The sequence below is a fragment of the Pangasianodon hypophthalmus genome, chromosome 17, assembly GCF_027358585.1.
Source record: "Pangasianodon hypophthalmus isolate fPanHyp1 chromosome 17, fPanHyp1.pri, whole genome shotgun sequence".
NCBI classification, from domain to species: domain Eukaryota; kingdom Metazoa; phylum Chordata; class Actinopteri; order Siluriformes; family Pangasiidae; genus Pangasianodon; species Pangasianodon hypophthalmus.
The window spans coordinates 4,916,348-4,934,783 of record NC_069726.1 but is presented as its reverse complement, the minus strand read 5'-3'; the positions used below and the strand labels follow the sequence as shown (position 1 = coordinate 4,934,783).

General features: G+C 40.1%; 1 long non-coding RNA gene across 1 annotated transcript in view; it reads left to right on the top strand.

Moving 5' to 3' along the window:
• LOC117599362 (uncharacterized) overlaps positions 1 to 18,436 on the top strand; it is a 62,072-nt gene that overhangs the window by 28,346 nt on the left and 15,290 nt on the right. The window contains exon 2 of the long non-coding RNA XR_004579828.2: positions 3,983 to 4,090. This is a non-coding gene — a long non-coding RNA (uncharacterized LOC117599362). The remainder of the gene's footprint in view (positions 1 to 3,982; positions 4,091 to 18,436) is intronic.

Genomic DNA, 18,436 nt, shown 5'->3' with positions numbered 1-18,436 from the left:
GGTCAGGTGTCCAAAAACTTTTGGCCACATAGTGTGTGCTGCATCTGCATCTGGCTTATTTTAAGGCATTTCAGACTCTCTAACCTATAGCAGGTTGAGACAGTGTTTTATACTGACTGAATCATATGTAGTTCATCAGAAAGATGATCCATTCAGTGATGGATGCTTAACGGCAATATATTCCCCCTTGTCATCTACTGTGCATGAAATGTCTAAGGCCCTAAAAAGGCTTCCTAAATAACATACAGGATGATTACCATGCACAAGGATTTTGACACATTTCTCTGTAACGAGAAATGAATGGAAGGTGTTTGGATTTAGATTTCTATTATACGTCAGTTTCAAGTGAACAGGAAGTCTCTCTTTTTCTAAGTACGCAGAGATTCTTGTATCCAGGGTGTATTACCACTTCACACTCCAGACTCCAGATCCACCTCGACCCTGACCAGGATAAAGCAGTTACTGAAGATGAATGAATGAATGATTGAATGATTGGCTGTTTGAGAGTCTGATACAGTTGAATTAACACTTGTAGTCATATATAAGTATAGATCTATTTACTGTAGATAAACATTGTAGGCGTTAATTCAACACTGTATATAATGGTTCTATTAAACATTTGGAGTCTGACTGAATGAGAGACCATTGCTAGAAATTTACACATTCATAGTGTTTAATTGTTAACATGACAGCAAGGTTCACAACAAATTTCATAACCTGTCGCCCATTTTTTTCCCCGTGCTGTGTCCTAGATGTTCTGCACATGCTTTTTTTTTCCCCCAAGCATAACTGATGTGCCAAACATAAGTGATACCTGTTTAATGGTCCTTTTCTTTGTGCTGCCTTTCTGCATGTTTGCACAGTGAGTGCTGCTCCTTGTTGTCATGGCAACTTCATTGTTTATTCTAGGGTGATTTGGGAGGACTTGTTCACGAATGAAGACTGTGAAAAGTCTTGAGGAAAAAACAGGCATCTCCAACACCAGATTGTCATGATATGAAGGATGTTTGATGTACTTGATAGTAGGAGAAAGTCATGTTATGTGTGTGCTGTAATTCTGAAGCCTTGTAGGCTTGATGATGATGATGATGATGTTGATGATAATGTTGAGGATGATATGGGTTTGAAATAAACGGTGACCTCTAGTGGAAATTGCCGGGCAGGATGTTTATGTGTTTAGTCATTCATGGTTGCTTTTCTTAGGCGATGCCATATTGCTGTCAGATTTCACTCTGAAGTTATTATTACAGTGGGCTGATTTGTGTTTTCCAGGCTTCCTCTGTAATTTTACTAAACATGGATTTAATCATTGCTGTAGGAAAACAGAAGCCTGTTTTTCTACTTCAAGATCCTGAAATGTCTCATCTCCCCCATTCGCTATAAAGGGATGTAATGTCTTCATGCCTTCAAAAATGAAGGATCACACTGAAGGCCTTGTCCAGCAGAGTGCAGTATAAGTACAGAAACCAGCCACATTGGACGGCTGTTGGACGGCTGTGATCACTCTTCGACCATCTAATCCTGAGCTCCACACATGCCTCAGCAGGGGATGACGGTGCTATGATTGCGTTAGGGTGAGAGACAGCGAGGGCGAAGACAGCAAGGGGTCATTATAGCTACTGTATCATTTCCGAAAGTGGCCAATCATCTTATTCATCTATTTCTGTGCTAATGAAAACGACCACTGGTAATTGGCAGGCACGTCGAACGGCAGAGTTCACTTCTAGAAATGCAGGCTGTTATTATTCAACTCTTTTCCCAGTCCACATCAAGTGCAAATTGTCAGTCCGGAGCGGCGTCCGCATCGAATGCAAATTGTTAGTCTATTTTGGGGCATGTTGTGTTAGAGGTGAGGTGGCTAATCAATTTCTGTGTTTCATTAATTTCTTCATTTCGGTCTCTTTGATTGCACCTGAGCTGTAAGCCCTCACTGAATGTGCTCTTGATAGCATCATGTGTGTCGAGATTCATCATGAAGTATCCAAAGAGATTGTGAAATTATCCATGGATTTTAGGAGTGACCTCTCAAACGTCCCCAACTGCCGTCAGCTAAGCCTGTGGCCTTTCACAACCAAAGGTCATTACCTGCATGTCTGTGATGCACCATTTTCTCAAGAAGAAACAGCAGCAGGTTTCAAAGTGATTAGCAGTACGAGCAACCCCTGCTTTTTAAAGGTTCAGAGAGCTTAATTCTCTCTAGCATGGCTAATGTCACCCGCTGTGTGAATGTCAAGGTAATGAGCAGCAGCAGCTCTGTTCAGAGATTCTCATCAAGACAGGAACGAGAAACTTTCTCCGCCTTTTTCTTTTTGTCAATCTGCAAAAAAGCTAAGCTTGCTAATAACGATTGAAGTCCAGTTTGCATTCTGCATATGCGATCGGGGTAACACTCCCTTGCTATCTAGCCATGTTAGCATTTTTTTGGGTAAAGAATTCCTTTAATCAACATCTTTTTTTTTTTTTTTGCAGCAACAGCCAGTTTTTGGACACAGTGAATAGGCATACTGATGAAGCCATACTTCTATCCCATCATGCTTGCTAGCTTATGTATTATTTTTGTCTTTCTTAGTGCATGACACCGATGAACTTGTGCTGACTCATTATCTCCCTTGTTTAGACAGGCGTTGCTTTTCATTTGGTGAATGCTCAAGGTTTTGCCCTGAAGTTCAAAAGTAATTCCTCCATTTTTATGTTCTAAAGCTCATTCTATGGACCAGCGATTACCGTTTCATCTCTTGCTGACTTTATTGACACGTAAGGATTTGCAACAACGCGTGAGCAATGGGAAAATGACACAGTAACCCGCCGCAATCACGCCGCAGTCTCAGACAGAAACAAATGAATACAGATTCATTTTAGATCAAACACATAAAGGAAAAAGACAGAGATATCATAAGACTAAGATAGTGTTATATATGCCACTGCTAGATCATAGTCACTTTGCTAGCAGTTACATTTTTTGTGGTTGTGACTTTTGTGGGGGAAAATGATAAGGCGAAATCTGAGAATGACAGTAAACATCCTGTGAAATTCTCTGTCTCAATGCTGACACTTCTCATAAAGCTCAGAAATACATGTCAGTGCAGTTTTCATAAAATGCAATAAAGTAGACAGATATTTTAAACGGGACAGATGTGGAGATGTTTGTGTGTGTGTGTGTGTGTGCTGTTTATCAGAAATATTGTTCCAGAAAACAGTCTGTAATTCTCTCTCTCTCTCTCTCTCTCTTTCTCAACTTTTAACTGCCATTTTATTTCTAATTAAAAGCATTGCAAACAACATTGTTAACAACTGACCTGCTTCCTGCACTGGGATTTCAGATCAGCAATATGTAATAGCTGTTAGCTATTAACTATTACCTTGTGTTTGCCTGTAGGCCCAAATCTGGCAAAAAAATCATGATGCTTGCCATATTTCACAGACAATAGAACAGCTTTTCTATCAGCTTAGTAGAGGTGCAAATCTGTGAACCAGGGCTCAGAAACAAAATTTAAAAAATAATCAGTCGGTTCGCTCCAAGCAGTAGAAATGTTTTGTAATTTCCATTCCTGCGTTCCAACATGGTGGTAAAGTGGTATGGGTTAGAACAAAGATTAAAAAAAAAAAAAAAAAAGGTTAATTCTGTTCCTTTTACATAGACCGTATGTAGGTCTAATATGATAAAATAGTAGGTTTGGAAAGCAGCCGTGTTCATATTAAGGACACGCATACACACAGGCGTTCTCCATATGGCTATGAAATAGTTCATAATGATTTCCAAAAGGTTGTTATAACCAAAATGCAATGTTCCATGTTGTCAATATAGTTAGAAAATTCCTCATTTAAAATGCCCACAACTATTCTTACCTAGCTGAACTGTTTTTCTCTCCTATTACTATCTGGTCTAATGTATACTTTAACATAATCCAGGTTTAAGCTGAGGAAATGTTTATATTAATTTTACATTGTTTCTTTATCCTACAACTGAAACCATGTGGTTCAGCAATGCAATGTTTCCTGAGCTGAAGCCTTTCCTACAATCCTGACCTTAATCTCACAACGAGGCCTGGAAAGTACCTGCTAATTGTCCTGATCGATTTCCCCCCCTCAGGTATGTGGTGTGTAAGTTCACTTCATGTGTTTGTTATGCCATGCATTTTTGTTTCTGACCTAGTCCTGTCTCACCCTGTCCTGTCATTGGTCGATTACTCTAATGTGTTCACCTGTTCTGTGTTAAGCCTTTGGTTAGTTTTTCTGTTTATGCCCTGTTGTTTCTTTTCTTTTTCTTTTTTCTGGTTCATTTATTGTTGTTAAGTCCAAGCCTTGTTTTCTAATTTAATGTGTTTCTTAGATTTAACCCTCACCTGTTTTCTTCCTTTTTCTATTACGGATATTCCTTTTTTGATGCTTCTTGTCTGTTCTTTGACCTTTGCTATGAACTACAACTGAGTATTGTATTGCCTTTAATAAATACCATGCTGTGTTTACTCACTTGTGTCCTGTACAGTACACTAAGACCTTGCAATTCACTAATAATCTTGTAACATAATTGAAGTCACAAACCTGCTAAAGGGCAACAAAGCATTTTATGTTCCAGGAAATATGGTATAATTTTGTTGGAAACAACTATCTGTCTCAATTTTAGTCCTAGTCCAGGGGTAGTCCAAACAAACGGGCCCATAGAGTTAGAAAGAGACTTTAACAGGGATTCTGGAAGTAGTGGTACGGTTCCTGGAGTGCATCTACCCATCAGTCACAGTAGGGTGGCAGGTCAGCGGCTGAAGGTGTGTCATTAGCCCCCTGCTGGCCGCCTCCTGGTCCTCCCATTCGTCTTCATTAAAGAGATGTTGACTAGGTCTTACTGAGCAGATGGTCATTAACGTGCCCACTCTGGCCAGGGGACGCTACCTGGAGGTCACGCGTCACCCCGAGAACGCTGCAGTACCAAGGCATATCACCACTGGAATGCAAGTGGACCTCACACACCATTCACGCACCATTCTGACCTGATGCCAAAATAAATTGTCGTTTTTACAAACCTTTGGGCAGATGATTTTAATTGAGGGCTGTTGATTGCTTCAGATATACTGGAAATGAGGTCATTGAGTAATTATTAATTTGCAGCATGTGCACACTGGGATATCTACCAGATATCTACATTGCATGACACACTGCACAGATATTCAACAGCCGGCCGGGTTTGTGCCTAAAGGTTTAGCATTTAAGTACATCTGGGCTTGTACCCAAGAAGCTGTTTAGCAGGTAAATGAGCCAGACTGTTGTCTAGACCCATTTAAACCATATAAGGACCTTACTGTTTAGAGCAGACACAAGATCTCTGGTACTTTACAGTATATTCCTATGCAAGATTTCGTAATTATCTAAAGTTTCTCTTATGTTATTAATAGTTGCATATACTGTATCCTATCAATGCATAGGATAAAATTAAAACACATAAAAAGGAAAAAGACCTAACATCTTAGTAACTAAATCATAATTACAGGCTAGCTAATCAGGTGAGTCACATTAGGTTGAGTGCTAATTAGCAGTCTGTACTAGCTATCTGACAATCAATTTGCAAATTAGAGTATGCAAGGCAACTCTTGCAAAATGATCTAAGCTGTCAGTGTTTTAATAAAAAGAAAAAAAGCAACAAGCCAGATATGGACAAAGTACATGAAAAAACAGAAGAGATGACAGGACTAGAAGGACACTTAACAAGATAGTTAAAAAATGACAAAATTATGGCCTCAGAAATAATCATGATATTGTATCTCAGTGACTCAGCCCTAATGAAAAGGGTTCATTCTCAAAGCTGAAATTTATGGCAGGAATTCGGTTCAGAAACTACTTATATGCACAACGTATAACCTGGAGCAAAGAGCACAAAACCTGCATTGAAATCTTTCACTCTTTGACTTACAGTGTCTGCTGTCAGACATGTTGTTTCCCTATTTCAATATGATAATGCCTCTGTAGAGTACGCACCACTAAACAGATTCAAGCGTGGTTTCATGAATGCTAAGATGAAGTCAAACACATTTCATGACCTTTCAAGGGTACACAGAAGATTTTCACTTCCTTTATCCAACAAATAACAGGATGGGAACAGCATTTTTAGCATTTTCCTCATTCGGTAGGAGATAAAATAGTGATATTTCCTTAGGATTGGAAGCTTTAGCATTGATCCATTTGGTGCTAGCTGGTGGGAACACATGTCGAGCTATTCATAGATCCTGTTCACTGGCTGAAATCACCACCATGGTTAACTACATAAACTACATGTTTACATAAATATCCATGTGGTATTGCACAGACATTATACTTATGTGCCAGATTTACTTAAGCTAGCTAACTAGCTATTACATAGGCTATCTAGAGTTAAAATAAAGGGTTATCATTGGAGTACATTAGCTAACCCTTCTGAAAAATCCAGCTTGTTTTGACCAGCTATCAGATGCCAAAACACAGGCTGAGCTAGTCAAGCTGCAAGAAAGTAAACAACGCAGCTCGTGTTCGTCAATGGTAGCTCAGTGGTTAAGGCATTCTGCTAATGTATTGAGGGTTGTGAGTTCAAATCCCAGTACTGCTAAACAGCCCCTGCTGGGCCCTTGAGCAATGCCCTTAACCTTCAACTGCTCAGTTGTATAAATGTCCTTTCACTTCTGTAGGTCGTTCTGGATAAAGGCATCTGCCAAATGCTGTAAATGTGTTCTGGTAGCTTGTCAGCCTGAGCTAGACTTTTATCAGGGAAATACAAATAGCTAATAACACCATAAGATATGATATGATATGGAAGATGGCTAGCATTATGCAAAGTCTGTCACTGAAGTAGCTAAACCTAAACACCTAGATAAGGCTAGCTAGGACATGAGTGACTATCATGCTGAAAAAAAAAAAAAACTTTACTAATTCTAATTACTTTACTGTTGTGTAACTTCTTTAAAAACAACCTGTCTATGAGGAAACCTTTTAACTTATACCTTTTAACCAGCATATACTGCCCACCAAAGATACTACCATTTGTGTACCATTTTGGCCAGCTCAACCTTTCTTTTAACAGCTGGTGCCAAAGATATTTTTAAATAGCAAAATTTTTCTATCTGTTTAATTATTTTTTTGTAGAGCTTCTGCCATACACGTCCCTGTGAATGAGCTGTGACTATAGAAACGCTGGCGTATTATATAACGAGCGTGTTATATAACGCTGGCGTATTATTAGAACGAGCGCGTTAATATAAACCTGTGACTTTAATTACAGCCAGCACTGCTGTCAGAGCTGCTGTTATAGAAAATGAATCAATACCTCCTGACCAATCAGAATCGAGAATTCAGCAGCACTGTGGTGTAAAACCATTTCACACATTACACACAATTTGATACAATATGCCTTGTTTTTCTTTGTACATTATGTAGTGTACTGAGCTTTCATTTAGTTACTGTTGTCTTCTAGAATATTGGAAATATATGAAAAAAAAACCCTTCTACCTGTCCTTTTTGCTGACGTGTAAAAATTTCACCATATTACTGTAATCCAGGGGATGAGTGATAGAAGCAGACTTTATATAACTTATTGGAAGTGCACTGAGTCTGTCTAGACTTTGTCCTTCCGCAGAAGGATTTCATAATGCTCTTATCGCTGATCTCGAACACTTTCCTTCTCTTCTCCCTCTTATTTTTTGATGGGCTTGTGTGTGTGTGACAGGTGCGTAAGGGCAGCTGAAAGGGCAGGAACTGAATTAAGGCATGATGAGTGGCCCTAAGGCTGTTTCAGTTCATGGGAGTACATTGTTCACACAGGGTGAGGACAATGCTTGTAGAGTAATGACTAAATGAAGCTATTTTTTGGCACCTCACTCATCAACTCTGGATTTTCTTGAAAGACTAATTGTTTTTTCGCCCTGTTTGACCTGACCTGAGTCGTCTCGGAGGTCAGCTTATTGTGCTACTAATTCACATCTCACCTACAGTGATTGATGTTTTCCCTTCAATTACAAGAACATCAACATTGTATCTTGACATGAAGGAGAACAATGCTGAAGGATGGAATGAAGATTAGAAAAGCATTACCTGATCTTTTTCCAGCGTTCAGTTGTCTGGTTTTGGTGGTCCTACACCCTCTGTAGCCTTGGATTCCTGGAACCTGAAGTGGTCTTCCACCTCAAGGTTTGACATATTGTGCATTCTGAGATGTTTTTCTGCTTACCACAGTTATAAAGAGTGGTTATTTGTGTTACTGTAGCCTTCAAACCAGTCTGGCCATTCCCCTCTGACCTCTCTCATTAAAAAGGCATTTCTGCCCTCAGAACTGCTGGACGCTGGATGTTTTTTTGTGTATTTGCACTGCTCTGTGTGAGACTATTGTGCACGAAAATCTCAGCAACACTCAAACCAGTCCAAAAATGCCATGGTCAAAGTCACTGAGATTACATATTTTCCCCATTCTGATGCTTGATGGGAACATTAACTGAAGCTCTTGACCTGCACGGTTTTATGCACTGTGCTTCTGACTGATTGGTTAAATTAACGAATGTGCAAGTGCACAGGCATTCCTAATGAAGTGGCCAGTGAGTGTATGTCAAAATGTTTGTGGAGAGCTGAGCCTCAATCATTCTTGCTAATCACTACAAATGTTGCAAGTGCTTAAAAGCTTCTGGAAGGTTCCCTTTCTGTTTTGCTTTCTTCCTTTGATTTAATCATAAGTCGGCGGAGACCGAGGAGCCCTTGCTGTCAGCTTTCCATCTTAATCAGCTATTTTAGTTTACAGCAGATGGAAGTCTGTCCTCTATACTTTCTCTGCATTAGCCCGCATGAGTGACGCTTAAATCCCAGAGAAGCTGACAGACTCTTGAGGTCAGCACAAGGCGAGCTCGGCTTGTTAAGGCTTCGCAAAGTGCTGGGTGTCAGTGTTCTCACTGCAGGGGAGGCCACAAGGCTGATGTGTTTTTTGCTCGTTGTTCTGCGTATTGTCGCATTGATGGACGTGACACTTGTGAAGTCCTTTGCTTTTCAGAATTGATGAAGCTCGACAAGACGGATCAAAGTCACTGTTCTTCTGGCTATGTCGGACTGTTTGAAGAACATGTCTGCAACTAATGTTAGATCACAGTGACAACCAAGATCTGGCAAGTTCAGGGACATAAACATGGTGACACGGCTTGTTCACATCCCGTTATAAGGTACATACAGTAATAAAAAAAGGGAGATCTATAAATTAGTCAGAGGGTTGTGTTTTTGACCTGGTGTTTTCACAATCAGTGGTGTGAACACTGACGTAACTTGCACTGGGGACATGTTCTCACCATTCTAATATGCCTAGTTTTGTTCTCACCAGCTTTTGAAAATATAGTGTGATGAAAAATATTTTATATAATACCTCACATCTGAAACTGATTCACACTTTTTTTATAAAAAATATCACTTCACGGTGGTCTCGGGATCCCAGCAATCCTGGCGCATTTACTAAATATGGATAAATCAACAATGTAGCAGCTGTACTAAAATCAACTCCTCTACAAGTCAATTAAATTTTATTTGTTTCGTGCTTTTAACAATAGACACTGTCACAAAGCAGCTTTACAGAAATCTCGATGTACTGCATTTAGATCCTTACTGAGCAAGTCAGAGGCAACAGAGGCAAGTAGTGAAAACTCCTTGAAATGATATTAGGAAGAAACTTTGAAATGATTCAAAAGGGAACCCATCTTCTTCTGGGTGACACTGGATAATGGGATTATAAATCAGTGCTCTTCTACAACCGTATACAATAAAGTCAAACAGTTAGTCAAAGGTAAGATTTTATAGGAAGAGAAAGTCTTTAGGGTGTCCATATGGGACCATCCACAGCAGAAGGAGGTGAGGTACAAGTGGAGAAAGCTCCAAGCAGAGGTGATAAAACCTTCGCATCCAGACGCCTATAAATACACACACCACAAGTGAGTTTCTATCAGTTTTCCTTTCTTTTGGACCAGGATGTTTGCATCACACATAGGGATATGATCATATTATTGTCTGAATTTATTTCTACCAAACTAGAACATGTGAAAATGTAGTAAGGCTAGGTATATATCGGCTTAAGCTCTTGTTTTATAGAAGTGATGTAAACCAAACTGGCTACAAATTTTTTAAAAAAATTTCCAAAGCATCCATCATTTTGGGATTGCCGTATGAGTTTAAAGGAGCTGGTGTTGATATAAATGCTGGCTGAAATGGACTGGTATCTTTTCAATGAGATGGACTTACAGATGGCTGAGAACACTTCAGAAATGCTTTCTGTTCAAATTGACCTGGGGTCATTGATCACCCATAGTTGTTTTCTTTTTTTTCCCTTTCTCTTCTCATTTTTTTAACCCTGTCATCCTTTCCCCAGCAAAGAAAGTTATAGCTGTGGGTATGAACATTGGTAATAACATAGTGTTTTCCACCGACATGGTGTCAGTGGAGATGTTTTCGTTGCAAAGAAATGTAGTTTGGCCAGAAAATATTTTTCAGCCCTGGGACATTGCTTATCTTGAACCAAGGAGCTCATGGCATTAGGGTCTGATGGGGCAGGTTATGTTGGCAGGTTTTCAGTCTACTTCAATTGCCTTAAAAAAAAAAAGACATAAAAGCACTTTCTGTATGTTAAACAGTTATATTGGCTAAAAGCTACATAATAAAATGGCTAGCTCACATTTTTCCCCGTTGCACGCTTATACTGGGTTTATTGGTAAGGGTTTAAAGCAGTATTTTACAATGTTTCTTGCCTGATAAATCATTCAGCATTGCCATCTTGGGGGAAAACAGGGAAAGATGTTCCAGGCCTGGTTTTGGGTGAAGGCTCAGTGGATAAGATTCTCATATTATACTACCTTTGGAATGTAGGATATTGTGAAAGTATGTTGTGAAATATATAAAAATATAACAGGATATTTTGAAATATATTGGGTATGACACATTTTGATGATTAACACACACATCCCACATTTCCAGTTTGTCTTTTATTCATTTTTAATAGCAGTTTCACTGTTATTTCAATCACATGTCTACTGCTGTAGCATCAAGTAGCAGTGCTCCGCCTTTTCCTCGCTAACACCACTTCAGAAACATGCACTTATTCTAATGTGTTCTGGGTGACTCCATGTCCCAGAGCTAAAATAAGAACATTTGCAGTGAAATTCAAAAAAGCAATCAAATTTTCTGACTCGGTAAGCACGGCCGTGCTAGCTCGGGGTCATCCGCCGCCTGCCGCTCCTGCTTCCACAGGCATTTCGTGCTCACCCTCAGGCTTACCTGGGTAATTAACTTTTTTCCCCCCCCTCCCAGCCTTTGAATCACATGTTTCCCGATATGTGTGCTCAATATCCCCTATGGAGCTTCAGCAGGCCTTAAAGACGCCTCCTATCCCCAAGTTGCCTTCTTCTACTCCTGCGGCAAAATGAGTCTTTTATCGTCAGGCCTGATTAACATGACAGGATTTTTGATTAGGAGATGGCATTTGTGATTCACGGCTTATGATTTTTCATTCAAGGGCATTAAAGACACAAATAAGAGTATGAAATGTTATTCGTTTGCCATTATTTCCACTCAGGGATTATTCTAGTGTATAATTGTACGTGCATGCATGCTGCTTTAGAGAGGTTTGATTGATGATGAATGTGATTTCAGGAGTACCATTCTTCTTTAATAGGTTGTGTCAATGGATCAGAGTTCATATATCATCTTGCATTATCTAGTCAATCAAAAATTGCAAATGAAGACCTAAAATCCCTATGCCGCTGTTTGTGGAATGCCATTTGCAGGGTTTATGAAGTGGCCTGTTGTCTGAGCTGATACGAATAAAGCAAGAGTGGTAATTAACCCAGCGGAGGTGCTTCACTGAATCAACATTCTCACTTCACACCACAGCCTCCACAGCTATTAACAAATAGTTTTGAGCCATCTATGAGGCTGTTTTACAAAGAATAATTAACTGACAGTGCATTTAAAACTTACTACAGGTCCCCCTGCAGCTCTTCTATCCATTATGAGTAATCATAAGGAAAAGGAAGATGTGCAAATGTGCACTGATCTGACGCATCAGAGCCCAGGTTGATCCTTTAATGAAGCACTGTTTAGTAAGCACCTATGGGACATGTGGCTTAATTACTATAATATTACGATTAGAGAACTCTCTTTGCCTCTTCTAGTGCTGGGACCTGCGATGATCTGCTTTTGAAGTGAAGATTACGGCATCACACGGAACACTCATCCGTTTTAATAATGAGACCTTTCATCACCGGGCTAATTTTAGAAATGAGTTATTTCATTTTGTGCCAAGGGTTCATGTTCTGACATGACAGAATTAATGATGATTGTGGATATTTTTAGAGACGTGAGTCACTGCCTTGGTTCTGATAAAAAAAAAAAAAAAAAAGTCCCGTTAGACAGCGTCTGCTGTGGTCTGTACCAGGAAGCATGTGAAACTGCAGGAAGTACAGTAAGAACATCCAATGCACTTCCAGGAGCCATTGCACAGCTGAAGGCGAAATCTTGACTTTTTAAAGTGCTTAGGTGGAATCTCTAAGCTTTATAGCTCATGTCTGATTCTAAGCTTATAAGCAGTATAAGAATCTAATGAAAGACCGTTATAGATTGGTTTGGGAACCAAGAAAGAAAGCCAGAGAGAAAAGGAGAATTTCGTGTGATGCTCTTTTATTTCTCCCCAATATTCTCCCAGGCTCCCACTGGCTGAATCTCCTTTTTCACACTGCATCTAACAATCCTGAAGCCGAATATGTGCTTTTTTTGACACACATGATGCTGACCCCATCTTTTCATGTAAGGCACAAGCCAGCTGAACATGCTTGAGCCCTATTTTGTATACATGAGCTGCCAGACACCTGTAATTGGGCAGCATCACTTTGTTTTAAAGGAGAAAGAGGAATGATATGCTTCCTTCCTAGACTGCATGGCTCTCTTGAACTCCAGGCCACAGATGGCTGTTGCCATTCAAACTTGTGATCTTCCAACAATCTCCATCTTCCAAATCACTATTATTCAGGGTCATGGAAGCAGGGAAGCTCATCTATCTCTGTCCCTGGCAAATTCCTCCAGCTTCCCCTTGGGATCCCAGATCAACTGGGAGATACATTCCCCCCAGCGAATTCTGGATCAAACCAGGGTCTCCTCTCAGTGTCTGAAATACCTTCAAATACTCAAACCCCTGACCTGGCTTCTACTCCAGGCTCCTCCAGGGTTGCCCAACTCCTTGCCATATCATCACAAAAGGTGATTCTAGCAGCCTTCCAGGTGAAACTCATTTTGTCTGCTTGTATCCCTGACCCCAATCATGTGGTCACTATCCCAAATCTCATGACAAAGAGAGTAACGATGTATGGATCAGATCTCTCTCCATGACTATGATCTGGCACTGGGACTGCATTACTCCTACCACTATACCTAACCTGTGGTGAATCTTACAACCACAACCACAATATAACAAATGTTAATAACAAATGTCTTCCTATTACTCATGAGCAAAGCATTGAGAAACCTAAATTCCTCCACTTGGGGTATTCCTGTGAAATAGGAAATTGGGAATTTGATACAGCACAGTCCAAAAGTCTGAGTCAGAAAGCCTGAAATACTATTTGTTAAAGCCGGAATTTAAGTTGTATTAACATTTGTTATATTGTGGTTGTTGTTTGAACACCTAGCTATAAGACTAAATACTTATCATGCTTACATAATTACTTGCCCCTTGTGGGCACACAAGTCACTGCACACTGATTCCTAGATCGAAGGAAGCTAAAGGTGAGGCTAAAGGTCAATGAGGAGGAATGCAAACAGTTTTTCAACCACACGCTGTCTGTTGAGTTTAAGACATTGAAGTTGATTAAGAACACCAGACGTGGGTTTTAGTGATGTGAGGTGTTCTGATTTTGCTTTTGAATGGTACTTTGGACTGATTTACTATAAAGCAATGGCAATAAATGAGTTTTGTTTTTAATCAAACGTGTGTGTGGTGTGTGTTGGGAATGCCATTCATCTGCATACTCAACACAATACTATTTGCTTTATTTTAAAAAAAAAAAAATGCCATGCCATGGGTCTGGTTATTCACTTCACACACCCACATAAACAACACACAAAACCTTGCCTCTGTATTCAGGAAGTGCTAAGGCTAAGGTTAGTTTCCCCATCACATATTACGATTCTGGTTTGCCCCTTTCTATCGCTTTATGATATTGATCTTATGCGTTTGGAAGTTAATTAATTCGCTACTGCACATGAATTCTAATACTGCTCCTGAGTCTCCTTTGTCACACATACTGTATATTCATTCATTCATTCATTCATTTATCCTTAGTAACTGCTTTATCCTGGTCAGGGTTGCGGTGGATCCAAATTCCATCCAGGGAACACTGGGCGTGAGGTAGGGATACACCCTGAAGGGGAATCCAATCCATCATAGGACACCATACACACATTTTCACACTATGCCATATACTGTTTATTTCATTCAAATGGTAACGGCTATATATGTTGCTAGCAGGGTATGAACTGATCTCTTTTATATAATATTATAATATGTTATAATAACTTTATATATCTCAAGTTATTAAAACCTGAGAAACACCTGAACTTGCTCTATGTGTTGTAGTTATTACTGCTTTTAAGTATTTAAGAAGTTTTTGTTAAGTTTTATTTAAAAAAAAAAAGAAAGAAAAGCAGGATAATTGATGAGAACGCTTATTTCTGGGAATTAGACCCAGATTTTGAAGTCTACCTCTGACAGAAATTCTCCAATCAACTTGTAGGCTACCCCCAGGGCTGAAGCAGATGCTGCGCAGTATGTGTTAGCACAACATGTGTCATCAGCTTCTTCATTGTAGGGACCCCACAGCTCATTCGCTTTCTCCCAGCGGAAGCTCTGGACACCTTTGTGGAGCTGCTGGGAAATGCTGTCCACTTCCTCTGAGCTCTCCTCAGAGAAGTGCAGGCAGCCATTTGATTAGTAGGAGGTGTTGACAGGCTGCACCAGGGAGGCAGCGATCACTCAGCAGGGGCACAGAAGAGAACGACGGAGCCGGAGGAGCAGGGGCAGAGAGACTTGGCCGTGCAATTTCCTTTCCCATCAACCCAGTGAAGGACATATGCTCAATACAAGCTGCTTCAAGCTGCTGATTGGTGGACTGTGGCTGTTGTCGGGATGTGGCCGCAGGCTAACGGCATGTCTAGAAACAGAAATTTTTTTTTCCAGACGTGGACATAGAAGGCTAGAGAAATGGAATTGGCTGCTGCAGAGCAGAAAAAGTCTTAGGGGTCAATCCATTAATGAGAATATGTTGTACAATAGTTGTGAAATGTAATACAAGCTGAGATATTTGTGAATGCAGTCGATCTCATGCAAAATTAATAGGAAATGTGACAGACAAGAGATGCTTCACTGGGGCAAATCCAAGAATCATAAGTCCGCAGTGGGGGTCAAAACACAGGCAGGCAAAGTTAAGAAAGGAATAAAACAGGACGAGGGTGTGCTGTTATAGAAAATTAATCAACTACAGAGTGGGGAGAATAGTTACTGTTACCACTCGAACGTTGATTTTTTTGTTTAACCAATAACAGCCAAAGTGTTTTATTCCTCTTATACCACAGCAAATTGCTGAAGGTTCCATGAAAAAATGACACATTGTATATTTTTATCTATTTATAGATACGTTTAATGTTGTGGAATGTCTGTGAAACAAGTTCCTCTTGTCCCAATATAAACATTCACTATAAACATGGCTCTTTTTTCTCCCTCTTTTATTATTAAGACAAAAAAAAATGCAGCTTGTCATGCTAGTGCAAAACCCTCTGTCATGAAGATTCTTGCTGTCTGTTACAAAGTGCTGACACTGGAGACTCCTTCCAAAAATGCTAAATAAACATAAAACCTCCTCACTAGAAAACTACATCATATCAACAATTACTTGCATTTGTTTTTATACGTTTATGAGAAGTGTCCATTATGCAAGTTTCTGTGCGAGTTGTTCATACTGAAACAATAACATGTAAGAACAACCGTATTATATAAACCTTGGAGCCATAACGACCATCAGAGCTGCTTTTATAGAAAATTAATCATCGCCTTCTGACCAAATTAGATTCAGCATTCAACACTGCTGTGGTACAAACAGGGATATTCCGTAATCAAAACAGGAACGGGAAAAAACAGGAAGAATAATGAAACACAGAACAATGAACTAGAAAATACTTTGATATACAGAAACTAAGGTTTGGACAATAATGCATGGTAAGACTTCGCTACCAACACTGACACAGAGAGGATATAAAGGACAATCTAATCAAGAACTAACACAAAACAGGTGAACACATTCAGGCAACAAACCAATGACAGGGCAGAAACCAAAACGAACACGAGCACCTGGGAATCACAACGTGAAAAGGGAAACCATGACAATTAGATGATATTATATGTAACAAAAGCTATGAGCACTCACTTCCTTCCTCTTTCATGAAGCAGCGTTAATTGCATCCGAAGTTTAGGACTGTGATAGAAATGCTATCAGATGAAGTCATGAATATCAGCCCATTAATTACTTCTGTAGGCTACAAAATTTATAGACACTGCAAGGTGTTAAAGCAGCACTGCAGAGCTCAGAGTGTTTCTCAGAAACACACTAGACAGGTGAGCGAGATGGTGATTAAGATGGACAGAGCTGTTGATAAGCAATGCGCTGATGGTAGTAATGGATCTGTTTAGCTTTTAATCAATGCCGCTCAGGGCCTCATCGAGCGACGTGCTTACAACATCGCCATCCTGCCATTGTTTCCCAGACCCTTTTAACCTAATTGAACATTAAACTCCTGTCATTGTTTAGCCCTTCCTGCCTTATTTATAGCAAGTGCGTGCTCTTCTTTACCTTTTCATTACACCCGACATTTTCTTACACGCAGAAACTAATTAAATGGAACGAATCAAATGAGGATGCTGATGCATGACTGTCTGAATTGTGTCACTGGATAAATCTCTATTATGATGTGTCCATATGGCGTGTTATTTATGTTGTTTACGGGCTGCAGGAGGAAAGGTGGAAGGACACTGTGGGGTGATGGATGGCGTGAGAGGCCCTTTCGCATTCTGGACGCATGTGATCTAAGCCTGGGTGTTTAATGTCATGCATTACTAATTGCTTTATATGCAGTTGTTTTAAGCCACTGTTGCTCAAATAGCATATGTCTCCAGTCACGCATCTAGTATTTCATAAAATTCCTTACCAGCCCCAGCGCCACTCGTTCTCTTTGTTATTAGACGGTGTTAAGACCACAGATGTCCTTTTCCTCGGGTGAGAAAAATCAACACAGATGATTCATCTCAGCTCGAGCGCTTGCCCTCGGCACTTGCATTTTAGATTTATTCAACATTTTTATTCATTTGCTTTCAGTCAACTGGGGAACCAGGAGTGCGGACCTTCCCTGATACCTTAAGGGAGATGTGCAACTTTAGCAGGCATTGTTCAGGAGGTGATTTGCTTATGGCCACCGGGGGCTTAAGAGACTCCTTAATAATGCTTTTATGCATTGAAACTCACGTGTGTGTGTGTGTGTGTGTGTCCCACTTCATGGGTGTTTAGCCAAGCACTTTAAATGTAAATGCACTTGACATTTTAGGAGGAGATGCAATCACGGTGCATTAGGACGCAGCCGAGTTCACCCTCTTGTTCCCTGTGCCCTCGTTCCCTCCCTTTCCGCCTCTTTTTGCACCCATTCTTCCGCCTCAGCCAATCCCAGTTTCTACAGGTTCTTTTTTTTTTTTCCTCTCTAAAAAATATGGCATATTGCATTAACTAAATTTGAGTGTGGGAGTGAGTAGAACATGTTTCCCTGTAGGGAAAAAAACCCAAGCATCTACCATGTAGTGAATCTGTCCAGGTTAACAAATTTTTTTAATGCAGGAAAATGAACTGTGGCACTTGCCGTCGCCGTGAAGAGGCAGAAGGAGTAGACACGTTTTATTATTACTCCCTGACAAGCATTGAACAGCCGATATCTCTCTGCTTTATTAAACATTAAGAAAAGATTCAATTGAGTGTGAAATGCTCATATTCAAACCAAAAGATATGAATACTGAGGATAAAGCACTCAATTCTAGCTCTCTACATGTGGCTCGCATTAGTGAAACCCAGCAAGATGATTCATTCGTTGATTGTGTTTGCAGGGTACTTATAAACTCTCTACATTAGCATTACTTTCACTCCCGTTCTCGCTTTCTTTCACACACACACACACACACACATGCACATACGCTCACACTTTCTTCTCCACCCTCTATCTCCTTGTTTTTTTCCAAATGGGCGCCTCTGCCTTTTCTCCCCAGCCGCCTCAGGGGAAGGCCCCTCCATTACCACAATTACAATCTGTACACATTTCATTAAACTAATATCTGCGCGGGATCAGAGTGCTGTGAACACATCACCCAGCTGGAACCTAT